Source organism: Anser brachyrhynchus (assembly GCF_964034855.1).
Source record: "Anser brachyrhynchus genome assembly, contig: SCAFFOLD_118, whole genome shotgun sequence".
In the NCBI taxonomy this organism is placed as follows: Eukaryota; Metazoa; Chordata; class Aves; order Anseriformes; family Anatidae; genus Anser; species Anser brachyrhynchus.
In genome coordinates this window covers 96,928-110,489 of record NW_027663748.1, presented here as the reverse complement: position 1 = coordinate 110,489, position 13,562 = coordinate 96,928, and positions in this window count along the sequence as shown.

Here is a 13,562-nt window from a genome sequence, read left to right as displayed (position 1 = left end):
CTTTCTGCCATCAAAAAGTGCTCTCAGCGGAAGCCTTTGGGTACACCTAAACTCCCTGGGGGAGCCTTTACGCAACCCCACACTCAACAGGACTCTGCGTCTTCACTCTTTCCTAACAACCCTAAACATAACCCTAACCGGAACAAGAAGCTGAACCCGAGTTAGACCCGAAAAAACACGTACGGTGCCACTTTATGCCATCAAAAAGTGCTCTCAGCGGAAGCCTTTGGGTACACCTGAACTCCCTGGGGGAGCCTTTACGCAACCCCACACTCAACAGGACTCTGCGTCTTCACTCTTTCCTAACAACCCTAAACATAACCCTAACCGCAACAAGAAGCTGAACCCGAGTTAGACCCGAAAAAACACGTACGGTGCCACTTTCTGCCATCAAAAAGTGCTCTCAGCAGAAGCCTTTGGGTACACCTGAACTCCCTGGGGGAGCCTTTACGCAACCCCACACTCAACAGGACTCTGCGTCTTCACTCTTTCCTAACAACCCTAAACATAACCCTAACCGCAACAAGAAGCTGAACCCGAGTTAGACCCGAAAAAACAAGTACGGTGCCACTTTCTGCCATCAAAAAGTGCTCTCAGCGGAAGCCTTTGGGTACACCTGAACTCCCTGGGGGAGCCTTTACGCAACCCCACACTCAACAGGACTCTGCGTCTTCACTCTTTCCTAACAACCCTAAACATAACCCTAACCGCAACAAGAAGCTGAACCCGAGTTAGACCCGAAAAAACACGCACGGTGCCACTTTATGCCATCAAAAAGTGCTCTCAGCGGAAGCCTTTGGGTACACCTGAACTCCCTGGGGGAGCCTTTACGCAACCCCACACTCAACAGGACTCTGCGTCTTCACTCTTTCCTAACAACCCTAAACATAACCCTAACCGGAACAAGAAGCTGAACCCGAGTTAGACCCGAAAAATCACGTACGGTGCCACTTTCTGCCATCAAAAAGTGCTCTCAGCGGAAGCCTTTGGGTACACCTGAACTCCCTGGGGGAGCCTTTACGCAACCCCACACTCAACAGGACTCTGCGTCTTCACTCTTTCCTAACAACCCTAAACATAACCCTAACCGCAACAAGAAGCTGAACCCGAGTTAGACCCGAAAAAACACGTACGGTGCCACTTTCTGCCATCAAAAAGTGCTCTCAGCGGAAGCCTTTGGGTACACCTGAACTCCCTGGGGGAGCCTTTACGCAACCCCACACTCAACAGGACTCTCCCTCTTCACTCTTTCCTAACAACCCTAAACATAACCCTAACCGCAACAAGAAGCTGAACCCGAGTTAGACCGGAAAAATCACGTACGGTGCCACTTTCTGCCATCAAAAAGTGCTCTCAGCGGAAGCCTTTGGGTACACCTGAACTCCCTGGGGGAGCCTTTACGCAACCCCACACTCAACAGGACTCTGCGTCTTCACTCTTTCCTAACAACCCTAAACATAACCCTAACCGGAACAAGAAGCTGAACCCGAGTTAGACCCGAAAAAACACGTACGGTGCCACTTTCTGCCATCAAAAAGTGCTCTCAGCGGAAGCCTTTGGGTACACCTGAACTCCCTGGGGGAGCCTTCACGCAACCCCACACTCAACAGGACTCTGCCTCTTCACTCTTTCCTAACAACCCTAAACATAACCCTAACCGCAACAAGAAGCTGAACCCGAGTTAGACCCGAAAAAACACGTACGGTGCCACTTTCTGCCATCAAAAAGTGCTCTCAGCGGAAGCCTTTGGGTACACCTGAACTCCCTGGGGGAGCCTTTACGCAACCCCACACTCAACAGGACTCTGCGTCTTCACTCTTTCCTAACAACCCTAAACATAACCCTAACCGCAACAAGAAGCTGAACCCGAGTTAGACCCGAAAAAACACGTACGGTGCCACTTTCTGCCATCAAAAAGTGCTCTCAGCGGAAGCCTTTGGGTACACCTGAACTCCCTGGGGGAGCCTTTACGCAACCCCACACTCAACAGGACTCTGCGTCTTCACTCTTTCCTAACAACCCTAAACATAACCCTAACCGGAACAAGAAGCTGAACCCGAGTTAGACCCGAAAAAACACGCACGGTGCCACTTTCTGCCATCAAAAAGTGCTCTCAGCGGAAGCCTTTGGGTACACCTAAACTCCCTGGGGGAACCTTTACGCAACCCCACACTCAACAGGACTCTGCGTCTTCACTCTTTCCTAACAACCCTAAACATAACCCTAACCGGAACAAGAAGCTGAACCCGAGTTAGACCCGAAAAAACACGCACGGTGCCACTTTCTGCCATCAAAAAGTGCTCTCAGCGGAAGCCTTTGGGTACACCTAAACTCCCTGGGGGAGCCTTTACGCAACCCCACACTCAACAGGACTCTGCGTCTTCACTCTTTCCTAACAACCCTAAACATAACCCTAACCGCAACAAGAAGCTGAACCCGAGTTAGACCCGAAAAAACACGCACGGTGCCACTTTCTGCCATCAAAAAGTGCTCTCAGCGGAAGCCTTTGGGTACACCTAAACTCCCTGGGGGAGCCTTTACGCAACCCCACACTCAACAGGACTCTGCGTCTTCACTCTTTCCTAACAACCCTAAACATAACCCTAACCGGAACAAGAAGCTGAACCCGAGTTAGACCCGAAAAAACACGTACGGTGCCACTTTATGCCATCAAAAAGTGCTCTCAGCGGAAGCCTTTGGGTACACCTGAACTCCCTGGGGGAGCCTTTACGCAACCCCACACTCAACAGGACTCTGCGTCTTCACTCTTTCCTAACAACCCTAAACATAACCCTAACCGCAACAAGAAGCTGAACCCGAGTTAGACCCGAAAAAACACGTACGGTGCCACTTTCTGCCATCAAAAAGTGCTCTCAGCAGAAGCCTTTGGGTACACCTGAACTCCCTGGGGGAGCCTTTACGCAACCCCACACTCAACAGGACTCTGCGTCTTCACTCTTTCCTAACAACCCTAAACATAACCCTAACCGCAACAAGAAGCTGAACCCGAGTTAGACCCGAAAAAACAAGTACGGTGCCACTTTCTGCCATCAAAAAGTGCTCTCAGCGGAAGCCTTTGGGTACACCTGAACTCCCTGGGGGAGCCTTTACGCAACCCCACACTCAACAGGACTCTGCGTCTTCACTCTTTCCTAACAACCCTAAACATAACCCTAACCGCAACAAGAAGCTGAACCCGAGTTAGACCCGAAAAAACACGCACGGTGCCACTTTATGCCATCAAAAAGTGCTCTCAGCGGAAGCCTTTGGGTACACCTGAACTCCCTGGGGGAGCCTTTACGCAACCCCACACTCAACAGGACTCTGCGTCTTCACTCTTTCCTAACAACCCTAAACATAACCCTAACCGCAACAAGAAGCTGAACCCGAGTTAGACCCGAAAAATCACGTACGGTGCCACTTTCTGCCATCAAAAAGTGCTCTCAGCGGAAGCCTTTGGGTACACCTGAACTCCCTGGGGGAGCCTTTACGCAACCCCACACTCAACAGGACTCTGCGTCTTCACTCTTTCCTAACAACCCTAAACATAACCCTAACCGCAACAAGAAGCTGAACCCGAGTTAGACCCGAAAAAACACGTACGGTGCCACTTTCTGCCATCAAAAAGTGCTCTCAGCGGAAGCCTTTGGGTACACCTGAACTCCCTGGGGGAGCCTTTACGCAACCCCACACTCAACAGGACTCTCCCTCTTCACTCTTTCCTAACAACCCTAAACATAACCCTAACCGCAACAAGAAGCTGAACCCGAGTTAGACCGGAAAAATCACGTACGGTGCCACTTTCTGCCATCAAAAAGTGCTCTCAGCGGAAGCCTTTGGGTACACCTGAACTCCCTGGGGGAGCCTTTACGCAACCCCACACTCAACAGGACTCTGCGTCTTCACTCTTTCCTAACAACCCTAAACATAACCCTAACCGGAACAAGAAGCTGAACCCGAGTTAGACCCGAAAAAACACGTACGGTGCCACTTTCTGCCATCAAAAAGTGCTCTCAGCGGAAGCCTTTGGGTACACCTGAACTCCCTGGGGGAGCCTTCACGCAACCCCACACTCAACAGGACTCTGCCTCTTCACTCTTTCCTAACAACCCTAAACATAACCCTAACCGCAACAAGAAGCTGAACCCGAGTTAGACCCGAAAAAACACGTACGGTGCCACTTTCTGCCATCAAAAAGTGCTCTCAGCGGAAGCCTTTGGGTACACCTGAACTCCCTGGGGGAGCCTTTACGCAACCCCACACTCAACAGGACTCTGCGTCTTCACTCTTTCCTAACAACCCTAAACATAACCCTAACCGGAACAAGAAGCTGAACCCGAGTTAGACCCGAAAAAACACGCACGGTGCCACTTTCTGCCATCAAAAAGTGCTCTCAGCGGAAGCCTTTGGGTACACCTGAACTCCCTGGGGGAGCCTTTACGCAACCCCACACTCAACAGGACTCTGCGTCTTCACTCTTTCCTAACAACCCTAAACATAACCCTAACCGGAACAAGAAGCTGAACCCGAGTTAGACCCGAAAAAACACGTACGGTGCCACTTTCTGCCATCAAAAAGTGCTCTCAGCGGAAGCCTTTGAGTACACCTAAACTCCCTGGGGGAGCCTTTACGCAACCCCACACTCAACAGGACTCTGCGTCTTCACTCTTTCCTAACAACCCTAAACATAACCCTAACCGCAACAAGAAGCTGAACCCGAGTTAGACCCGAAAAAACACGCACGGTGCCACTTTCTGCCATCAAAAAGTGCTCTCAGCGGAAGCCTTTGGGTACACCTAAACTCCCTGGGGGAACCTTTACGCAACCCCACACTCAACAGGACTCTGCGTCTTCACTCTTTCCTAACAACCCTAAACATAACCCTAACCGGAACAAGAAGCTGAACCCGAGTTAGACCCGAAAAAACACGTACGGTGCCACTTTATGCCATCAAAAAGTGCTCTCAGCGGAAGCCTTTGGGTACACCTGAACTCCCTGGGGGAGCCTTTACGCAACCCCACACTCAACAGGACTCTGCGTCTTCACTCTTTCCTAACAACCCTAAACATAACCCTAACCGCAACAAGAAGCTGAACCCGAGTTAGACCCGAAAAAACACGTACGGTGCCACTTTCTGCCATCAAAAAGTGCTCTCAGCGGAAGCCTTTGGGTACACCTGAACTCCCTGGGGGAGCCTTTACGCAACCCCACACTCAACAGGACTCTGCGTCTTCACTCTTTCCTAACAACCCTAAACATAACCCTAACCGCAACAAGAAGCTGAACCCGAGTTAGACCCGAAAAAACACGCACGGTGCCACTTTCTGCCATCAAAAAGTGCTCTCAGCGGAAGCCTTTGGGTACACCTAAACTCCCTGGGGGAACCTTTACGCAACCCCACACTCAACAGGACTCTGCGTCTTCACTCTTTCCTAACAACCCTAAACATAACCCTAACCGGAACAAGAAGCTGAACCCGAGTTAGACCCGAAAAAACACGCACGGTGCCACTTTCTGCCATCAAAAAGTGCTCTCAGCGGAAGCCTTTGGGTACACCTAAACTCCCTGGGGGAGCCTTTACGCAACCCCACACTCAACAGGACTCTGCGTCTTCACTCTTTCCTAACAACCCTAAACATAACCCTAACCGCAACAAGAAGCTGAACCCGAGTTAGACCCGAAAAAACACGCACGGTGCCACTTTCTGCCATCAAAAAGTGCTCTCAGCGGAAGCCTTTGGGTACACCTGAACTCCCTGGGGGAGCCTTTACGCAACCCCACACTCAACAGGACTCTGCGTCTTCACTCTTTCCTAACAACCCTAAACATAACCCTAACCGCAACAAGAAGCTGAACCCGAGTTAGACCCGAAAAAACACGCACGGTGCCACTTTATGCCATCAAAAAGTGCTCTCAGCGGAAGCCTTTGGGTACACCTGAACTCCCTGGGGGAGCCTTTACGCAACCCCACACTCAACAGGACTCTGCGTCTTCACTCTTTCCTAACAACCCTAAACATAACCCTAACCGGAACAAGAAGCTGAACCCGAGTTAGACCCGAAAAATCACGTACGGTGCCACTTTCTGCCATCAAAAAGTGCTCTCAGCGGAAGCCTTTGGGTACACCTGAACTCCCTGGGGGAGCCTTTACGCAACCCCACACTCAACAGGACTCTGCGTCTTCACTCTTTCCTAACAACCCTAAACATAACCCAAACCGCAACAAGAAGCTGAACCCGAGTTAGACCCGAAAAAACACGTACGGTGCCACTTTCTGCCATCAAAAAGTGCTCTCAGCGGAAGCCTTTGGGTACACCTGAACTCCCTGGGGGAGCCTTTACGCAACCCCACACTCAACAGGACTCTCCCTCTTCACTCTTTCCTAACAACCCTAAACATAACCCTAACCGCAACAAGAAGCTGAACCCGAGTTAGACCGGAAAAATCACGTACGGTGCCACTTTCTGCCATCAAAAAGTGCTCTCAGCGGAAGCCTTTGGGTACACCTGAACTCCCTGGGGGAGCCTTTACGCAACCCCACACTCAACAGGACTCTGCGTCTTCACTCTTTCCTAACAACCCTAAACATAACCCTAACCGGAACAAGAAGCTGAACCCGAGTTAGACCCGAAAAAACACGTACGGTGCCACTTTCTGCCATCAAAAAGTGCTCTCAGCGGAAGCCTTTGGGTACACCTGAACTCCCTGGGGGAGCCTTCACGCAACCCCACACTCAACAGGACTCTGCCTCTTCACTCTTTCCTAACAACCCTAAACATAACCCTAACCGCAACAAGAAGCTGAACCCGAGTTAGACCCGAAAAAACACGTACGGTGCCACTTTCTGCCATCAAAAAGTGCTCTCAGCGGAAGCCTTTGGGTACACCTGAACTCCCTGGGGGAGCCTTTACGCAACCCCACACTCAACAGGACTCTGCGTCTTCACTCTTTCCTAACAACCCTAAACAGAACCCTAACCGGAACAAGAAGCCGAACCCGAGTTAGACCCGAAAAATCACGTACGGTGCCACTTTCTGCCATCAAAAAGTGCTCTCAGCGGAAGCCTTTGGGTACACCTGAACTCCCTGGGGGAGCCTTTACGCAACCCCACACTCAACAGGACTCTGCGTCTTCACTCTTTCCTAACAACCCTAAACATAACCCTAACCGGAACAAGAAGCTGAACCCGAGTTAGACCCGAAAAAACACGCACGGTGCCACTTTCTGCCATCAAAAAGTGCTCTCAGCGGAAGCCTTTGGGTACACCTAAACTCCCTGGGGGAACCTTTACGCAACCCCACACTCAACAGGACTCTGCGTCTTCACTCTTTCCTAACAACCCTAAACATAACCCTAACCGGAACAAGAAGCTGAACCCGAGTTAGACCCGAAAAAACACGTACGGTGCCACTTTCTGCCATCAAAAAGTGCTCTCAGCGGAAGCCTTTGAGTACACCTAAACTCCCTGGGGGAGCCTTTACGCAACCCCACACTCAACAGGACTCTGCGTCTTCACTCTTTCCTAACAACCCTAAACATAACCCTAACCGCAACAAGAAGCTGAACCCGAGTTAGACCCGAAAAAACACGCACGGTGCCACTTTCTGCCATCAAAAAGTGCTCTCAGCGGAAGCCTTTGGGTACACCTAAACTCCCTGGGGGAACCTTTACGCAACCCCACACTCAACAGGACTCTGCGTCTTCACTCTTTCCTAACAACCCTAAACATAACCCTAACCGGAACAAGAAGCTGAACCCGAGTTAGACCCGAAAAAACACGTACGGTGCCACTTTATGCCATCAAAAAGTGCTCTCAGCGGAAGCCTTTGGGTACACCTGAACTCCCTGGGGGAGCCTTTACGCAACCCCACACTCAACAGGACTCTGCGTCTTCACTCTTTCCTAACAACCCTAAACATAACCCTAACCGCAACAAGAAGCTGAACCCGAGTTAGACCCGAAAAAACACGCACGGTGCCACTTTATGCCATCAAAAAGTGCTCTCAGCGGAAGCCTTTGGGTACACCTGAACTCCCTGGGGGAGCCTTTACGCAACCCCACACTCAACAGGACTCTGCGTCTTCACTCTTTCCTAACAACCCTAAACATAACCCTAACCGGAACAAGAAGCTGAACCCGAGTTAGACCCGAAAAATCACGTACGGTGCCACTTTCTGCCATCAAAAAGTGCTCTCAGCGGAAGCCTTTGGGTACACCTGAACTCCCTGGGGGAGCCTTTACGCAACCCCACACTCAACAGGACTCTGCGTCTTCACTCTTTCCTAACAACCCTAAACATAACCCTAACCGCAACAAGAAGCTGAACCCGAGTTAGACCCGAAAAAACACGTACGGTGCCACTTTCTGCCATCAAAAAGTGCTCTCAGCGGAAGCCTTTGGGTACACCTGAACTCCCTGGGGGAGCCTTTACGCAACCCCACACTCAACAGGACTCTCCCTCTTCACTCTTTCCTAACAACCCTAAACATAACCCTAACCGCAACAAGAAGCTGAACCCGAGTTAGACCGGAAAAATCACGTACGGTGCCACTTTCTGCCATCAAAAAGTGCTCTCAGCGGAAGCCTTTGGGTACACCTGAACTCCCTGGGGGAGCCTTTACGCAACCCCACACTCAACAGGACTCTGCGTCTTCACTCTTTCCTAACAACCCTAAACATAACCCTAACCGGAACAAGAAGCTGAACCCGAGTTAGACCCGAAAAAACACGTACGGTGCCACTTTCTGCCATCAAAAAGTGCTCTCAGCGGAAGCCTTTGGGTACACCTGAACTCCCTGGGGGAGCCTTCACGCAACCCCACACTCAACAGGACTCTGCCTCTTCACTCTTTCCTAACAACCCTAAACATAACCCTAACCGCAACAAGAAGCTGAACCCGAGTTAGACCCGAAAAAACACGTACGGTGCCACTTTCTGCCATCAAAAAGTGCTCTCAGCGGAAGCCTTTGGGTACACCTAAACTCCCTGGGGGAACCTTTACGCAACCCCACACTCAACAGGACTCTGCGTCTTCACTCTTTCCTAACAACCCTAAACATAACCCTAACCGGAACAAGAAGCTGAACCCGAGTTAGACCCGAAAAAACACGTACGGTGCCACTTTATGCCATCAAAAAGTGCTCTCAGCGGAAGCCTTTGGGTACACCTGAACTCCCTGGGGGAGCCTTTACGCAACCCCACACTCAACAGGACTCTGCGTCTTCACTCTTTCCTAACAACCCTAAACATAACCCTAACCGCAACAAGAAGCTGAACCCGAGTTAGACCCGAAAAAACACGTACGGTGCCACTTTCTGCCATCAAAAAGTGCTCTCAGCGGAAGCCTTTGGGTACACCTGAACTCCCTGGGGGAGCCTTTACGCAACCCCACACTCAACAGGACTCTGCGTCTTCACTCTTTCCTAACAACCCTAAACATAACCCTAACCGCAACAAGAAGCTGAACCCGAGTTAGACCCGAAAAAACACGCACGGTGCCACTTTCTGCCATCAAAAAGTGCTCTCAGCGGAAGCCTTTGGGTACACCTAAACTCCCTGGGGGAACCTTTACGCAACCCCACACTCAACAGGACTCTGCGTCTTCACTCTTTCCTAACAACCCTAAACATAACCCTAACCGGAACAAGAAGCTGAACCCGAGTTAGACCCGAAAAAACACGCACGGTGCCACTTTCTGCCATCAAAAAGTGCTCTCAGCGGAAGCCTTTGGGTACACCTAAACTCCCTGGGGGAGCCTTTACGCAACCCCACACTCAACAGGACTCTGCGTCTTCACTCTTTCCTAACAACCCTAAACATAACCCTAACCGGAACAAGAAGCTGAACCCGAGTTAGACCCGAAAAAACACGCACGGTGCCACTTTCTGCCATCAAAAAGTGCTCTCAGCGGAAGCCTTTGGGTACACCTGAACTCCCTGGGGGAGCCTTTACGCAATCCCACACTCAACAGGACTCTGCGTCTTCACTCTTTCCTAACAACCCTAAACATAACCCTAACCGGAACAAGAAGCTGAACCCGAGTTAGACCCGAAAAATCACGTACGGTGCCACTTTCTGCCATCAAAAAGTGCTCTCAGCGGAAGCCTTTGGGTACACCTGAACTCCCTGGGGGAGCCTTTACGCAACCCCACACTCAACAGGACTCTGCGTCTTCACTCTTTCCTAACAACCCTAAACATAACCCTAACCGCAACAAGAAGCTGAACCCGAGTTAGACCCGAAAAAACACGTACGGTGCCACTTTATGCCATCAAAAAGTGCTCTCAGCGGAAGCCTTTGGGTACACCTGAACTCCCTGGGGGAGCCTTTACGCAACCCCACACTCAACAGGACTCTGCCTCTTCACTCTTTCCTAACAACCCTAAACAGAACCCTAACCGGAACAAGAAGCCGAACCCGAGTTAGACCCGAAAAATCACGTACGGTGCCACTTTCTGCCATCAAAAAGTGCTCTCAGCGGAAGCCTTTGGGTACACCTGAACTCCCTGGGGGAGCCTTTACGCAACCCCACACTCAACAGGACTCTGCCTCTTCACTCTTTCCTAACAACCCTAAACATAACCCTAACCGCAACAAGAAGCTGAACCCGAGTTAGACCCGAAAAAACACGTACGGTGCCACTTTCTGCCATCAAAAAGTGCTCTCAGCGGAAGCCTTTGGGTACACCTGAACTCCCTGGGGAAGCCTTTACGCAACCCCACACTCAACAGGACTCTGCCTCTTCACTCTTTCCTAACAACCCTAAACAGAACCCTAACCGGAACAAGAAGCCGAACCCGAGTTAGACCCGAAAAATCACGTACGGTGCCACTTTCTGCCATCAAAAAGTGCTCTCAGCGGAAGCCTTTGGGTACACCTGAACGCCCTGGGGGAGCCTTTACGCAACCCCACACTCAACAGGACTCTGCGTCTTCACTCTTTCCTAACAACCCTAAACATAACCCTAACCGGAACAAGAAGCCGAACCCAAGTTAGACCCGAAAAATCACGTACGGTGCCACTTTCTGCCATCAAAAAGTGCTCTCAGCGGAAGCCTTTGGGTACACCTGAACTCCCTGGGGGAGCCTTTACGCAACCCCACACTCAACAGGACTCTGCGTCTTCACTCTTTCCTAACAACCCTAAACATAACCCTAACCGCAACAAGAAGCTGAACCCGAGTTAGACCCGAAAAAACACGTACGGTGCCACTTTCTGCCATCAAAAAGTGCTCTCAGCGGAAGCCTTTGGGTACACCTGAACTCCCTGGGGGAGCCTTTACGCAACCCCACACTCAACAGGACTCTGCCTCTTCACTCTTTCCTAACAACCCTAAACAGAACCCTAACCGGAACAAGAAGCTGAACCCGAGTTAGACCCGAAAAAACACGCACGGTGCCACCTTCTGCCATCAAAAAGTGCTCTCAGCGGAAGCCTTCGGGTACACCTGAACTCCCTGGGGGAGCCTTTACGCAACCCCACACTCAACAGGACTCTGCGTCTTCACTCTTTCCTAACAACCCTAAACATAACCCTAACCGCAACAAGAAGCTGAACCCGAGTTAGACCCGAAAAAACACGCACGGTGCCACTTTCTGCCATCAAAAAGTGCTCTCAGCGGAAGCCTTTGGGTACACCTGAACTCCCTGGGGGAGCCTTTACGCAACCCCACACTCAACAGGGCTCTGCGTCTTCACTCTTTCCTAACAACCCTAAACATAACCCTAACCGCAACAAGAAGCTGAACCCGAGTTAGACCCGAAAAAACACGCACGGTGCCACTTTCTGCCATCAAAAAGTGCTCTCAGCGGAAGCCTTTGGGTACACCTGAACTCCCTGGGGGAGCCTTTACGCAACCCCACACTCAACAGGGCTCTGCCTCTTCACTCTTTCCTAACAACCCTAAACAGAACCCTAACCGGAACAAGAAGCTGAACCCGAGTTAGACCCGAAAAATCACGTACGGTGCCACTTTCTGCCATCAAAAAGTGCTCTCAGCGAAAGCCTTTGGGTACACCTGAACTCCCTGGGGGAGCCTTTACGCAACCCCACACTCAACAGGACTCTGCGTCTTCACTCTTTCCTAACAACCCTAAACATAACCCTAACCGGAACAAGAAGCTGAACCCGAGTTAGACCCGAAAAAACACGCACGGTGCCACTTTCTGCCATCAAAAAGTGCTCTCAGCGGAAGCCTTCGGGTACACCTGAACTCCCTGGGGGAGCCTTTACGCAACCCCACACTCAACAGGACTCTGCGTCTTCACTCTTTCCTAACAACCCTAAACATAACCCTAACCGCAACAAGAAGCTGAACCCGAGTTAGACCCGAAAAAACACGCACGGTGCCACTTTCTGCCATCAAAAAGTGCTCTCAGCGGAAGCCTTTGGGTACACCTGAACTCCCTGGGGGAGCCTTTACGCAACCCCACACTCAACAGGACTCTGCGTCTTCACTCTTTCCTAACAACCCTAAACATAACCCTAACCGGAACAAGAAGCTGAACCCGAGTTAGACCCGAAAAAACACACACGGTGCCACTTTCTGCCATCAAAAAGTGCTCTCAGCGGAAGCCTTTGGGTACACCTGAACTCCCTGGGGGAGCCTTTACGCAACCCCACACTCAACAGGACTCTGCGTCTTCACTCTTTCCTAACAACCCTAAACATATCCCTAACCGGAACAAGAAGCTGAACCCGAGTTAGACCCGAAAAAACACGTACGGTGCCACTTTATGCCATCAAAAAGTGCTCTCAGCGGAAGCCTTTGGGTACACCTGAACTCCCTGGGGGAGCCTTTACGCAACCCCACACTCAACAGGACTCTGCCTCTTCACTCTTTCCTAACAACCCTAAACATAACCCTACCCGGAACAAGAAGCTGAACCCGAGTTAGACCCGAAAAAACACGTACGGTGCCACTTTCTGCCATCAAAAAGTGCTCTCAGCGGAAGCCTTTGGGTACACCTGAACTCCCTGGGGGAGCCTTTACGCAACCCCACACTCAACAGGACTCTGCGTCTTCACTCTTTCCTAACAACCCTAAACATAACCCTAACCGCAACAAGAAGCTGAACCCGAGTTAGACCCGAAAAAACACGTACGGTGCCACTTTCTGCCATCAAAAAGTGCTCTCAGCGGAAGCCTTCGGGTACACCTGAACTCCCTGGGGGAGCCTTTACGCAACCCCACACTCAACAGGACTCTGCGTCTTCACTCTTTCCTAACAACCCTAAACATAACCCTAACCGGAACAAGAAGCTGAACCCGAGTTAGACCCGAAAAAACACGCACGGTGCCACTTTCTGCCATCAAAAAGTGCTCTCAGCGGAAGCCTTTGGGTACACCTGAACTCCCTGGGGGAGCCTTTACGCAACCCCACACTCAACAGGACTCTGCGTCTTCACTCTTTCCTAACAACCCTGAACATAACCCTAACCGCAACAAGAAGCTGAACCCGAGTTAGACCCGAAAAATCACGTACGGTGCCACTTTCTGCCATCAAAAAGTGCTCTCAGCGGAAGCCTTTGGGTACACCTGAACTCCCTGGGGGAGCCTTTACG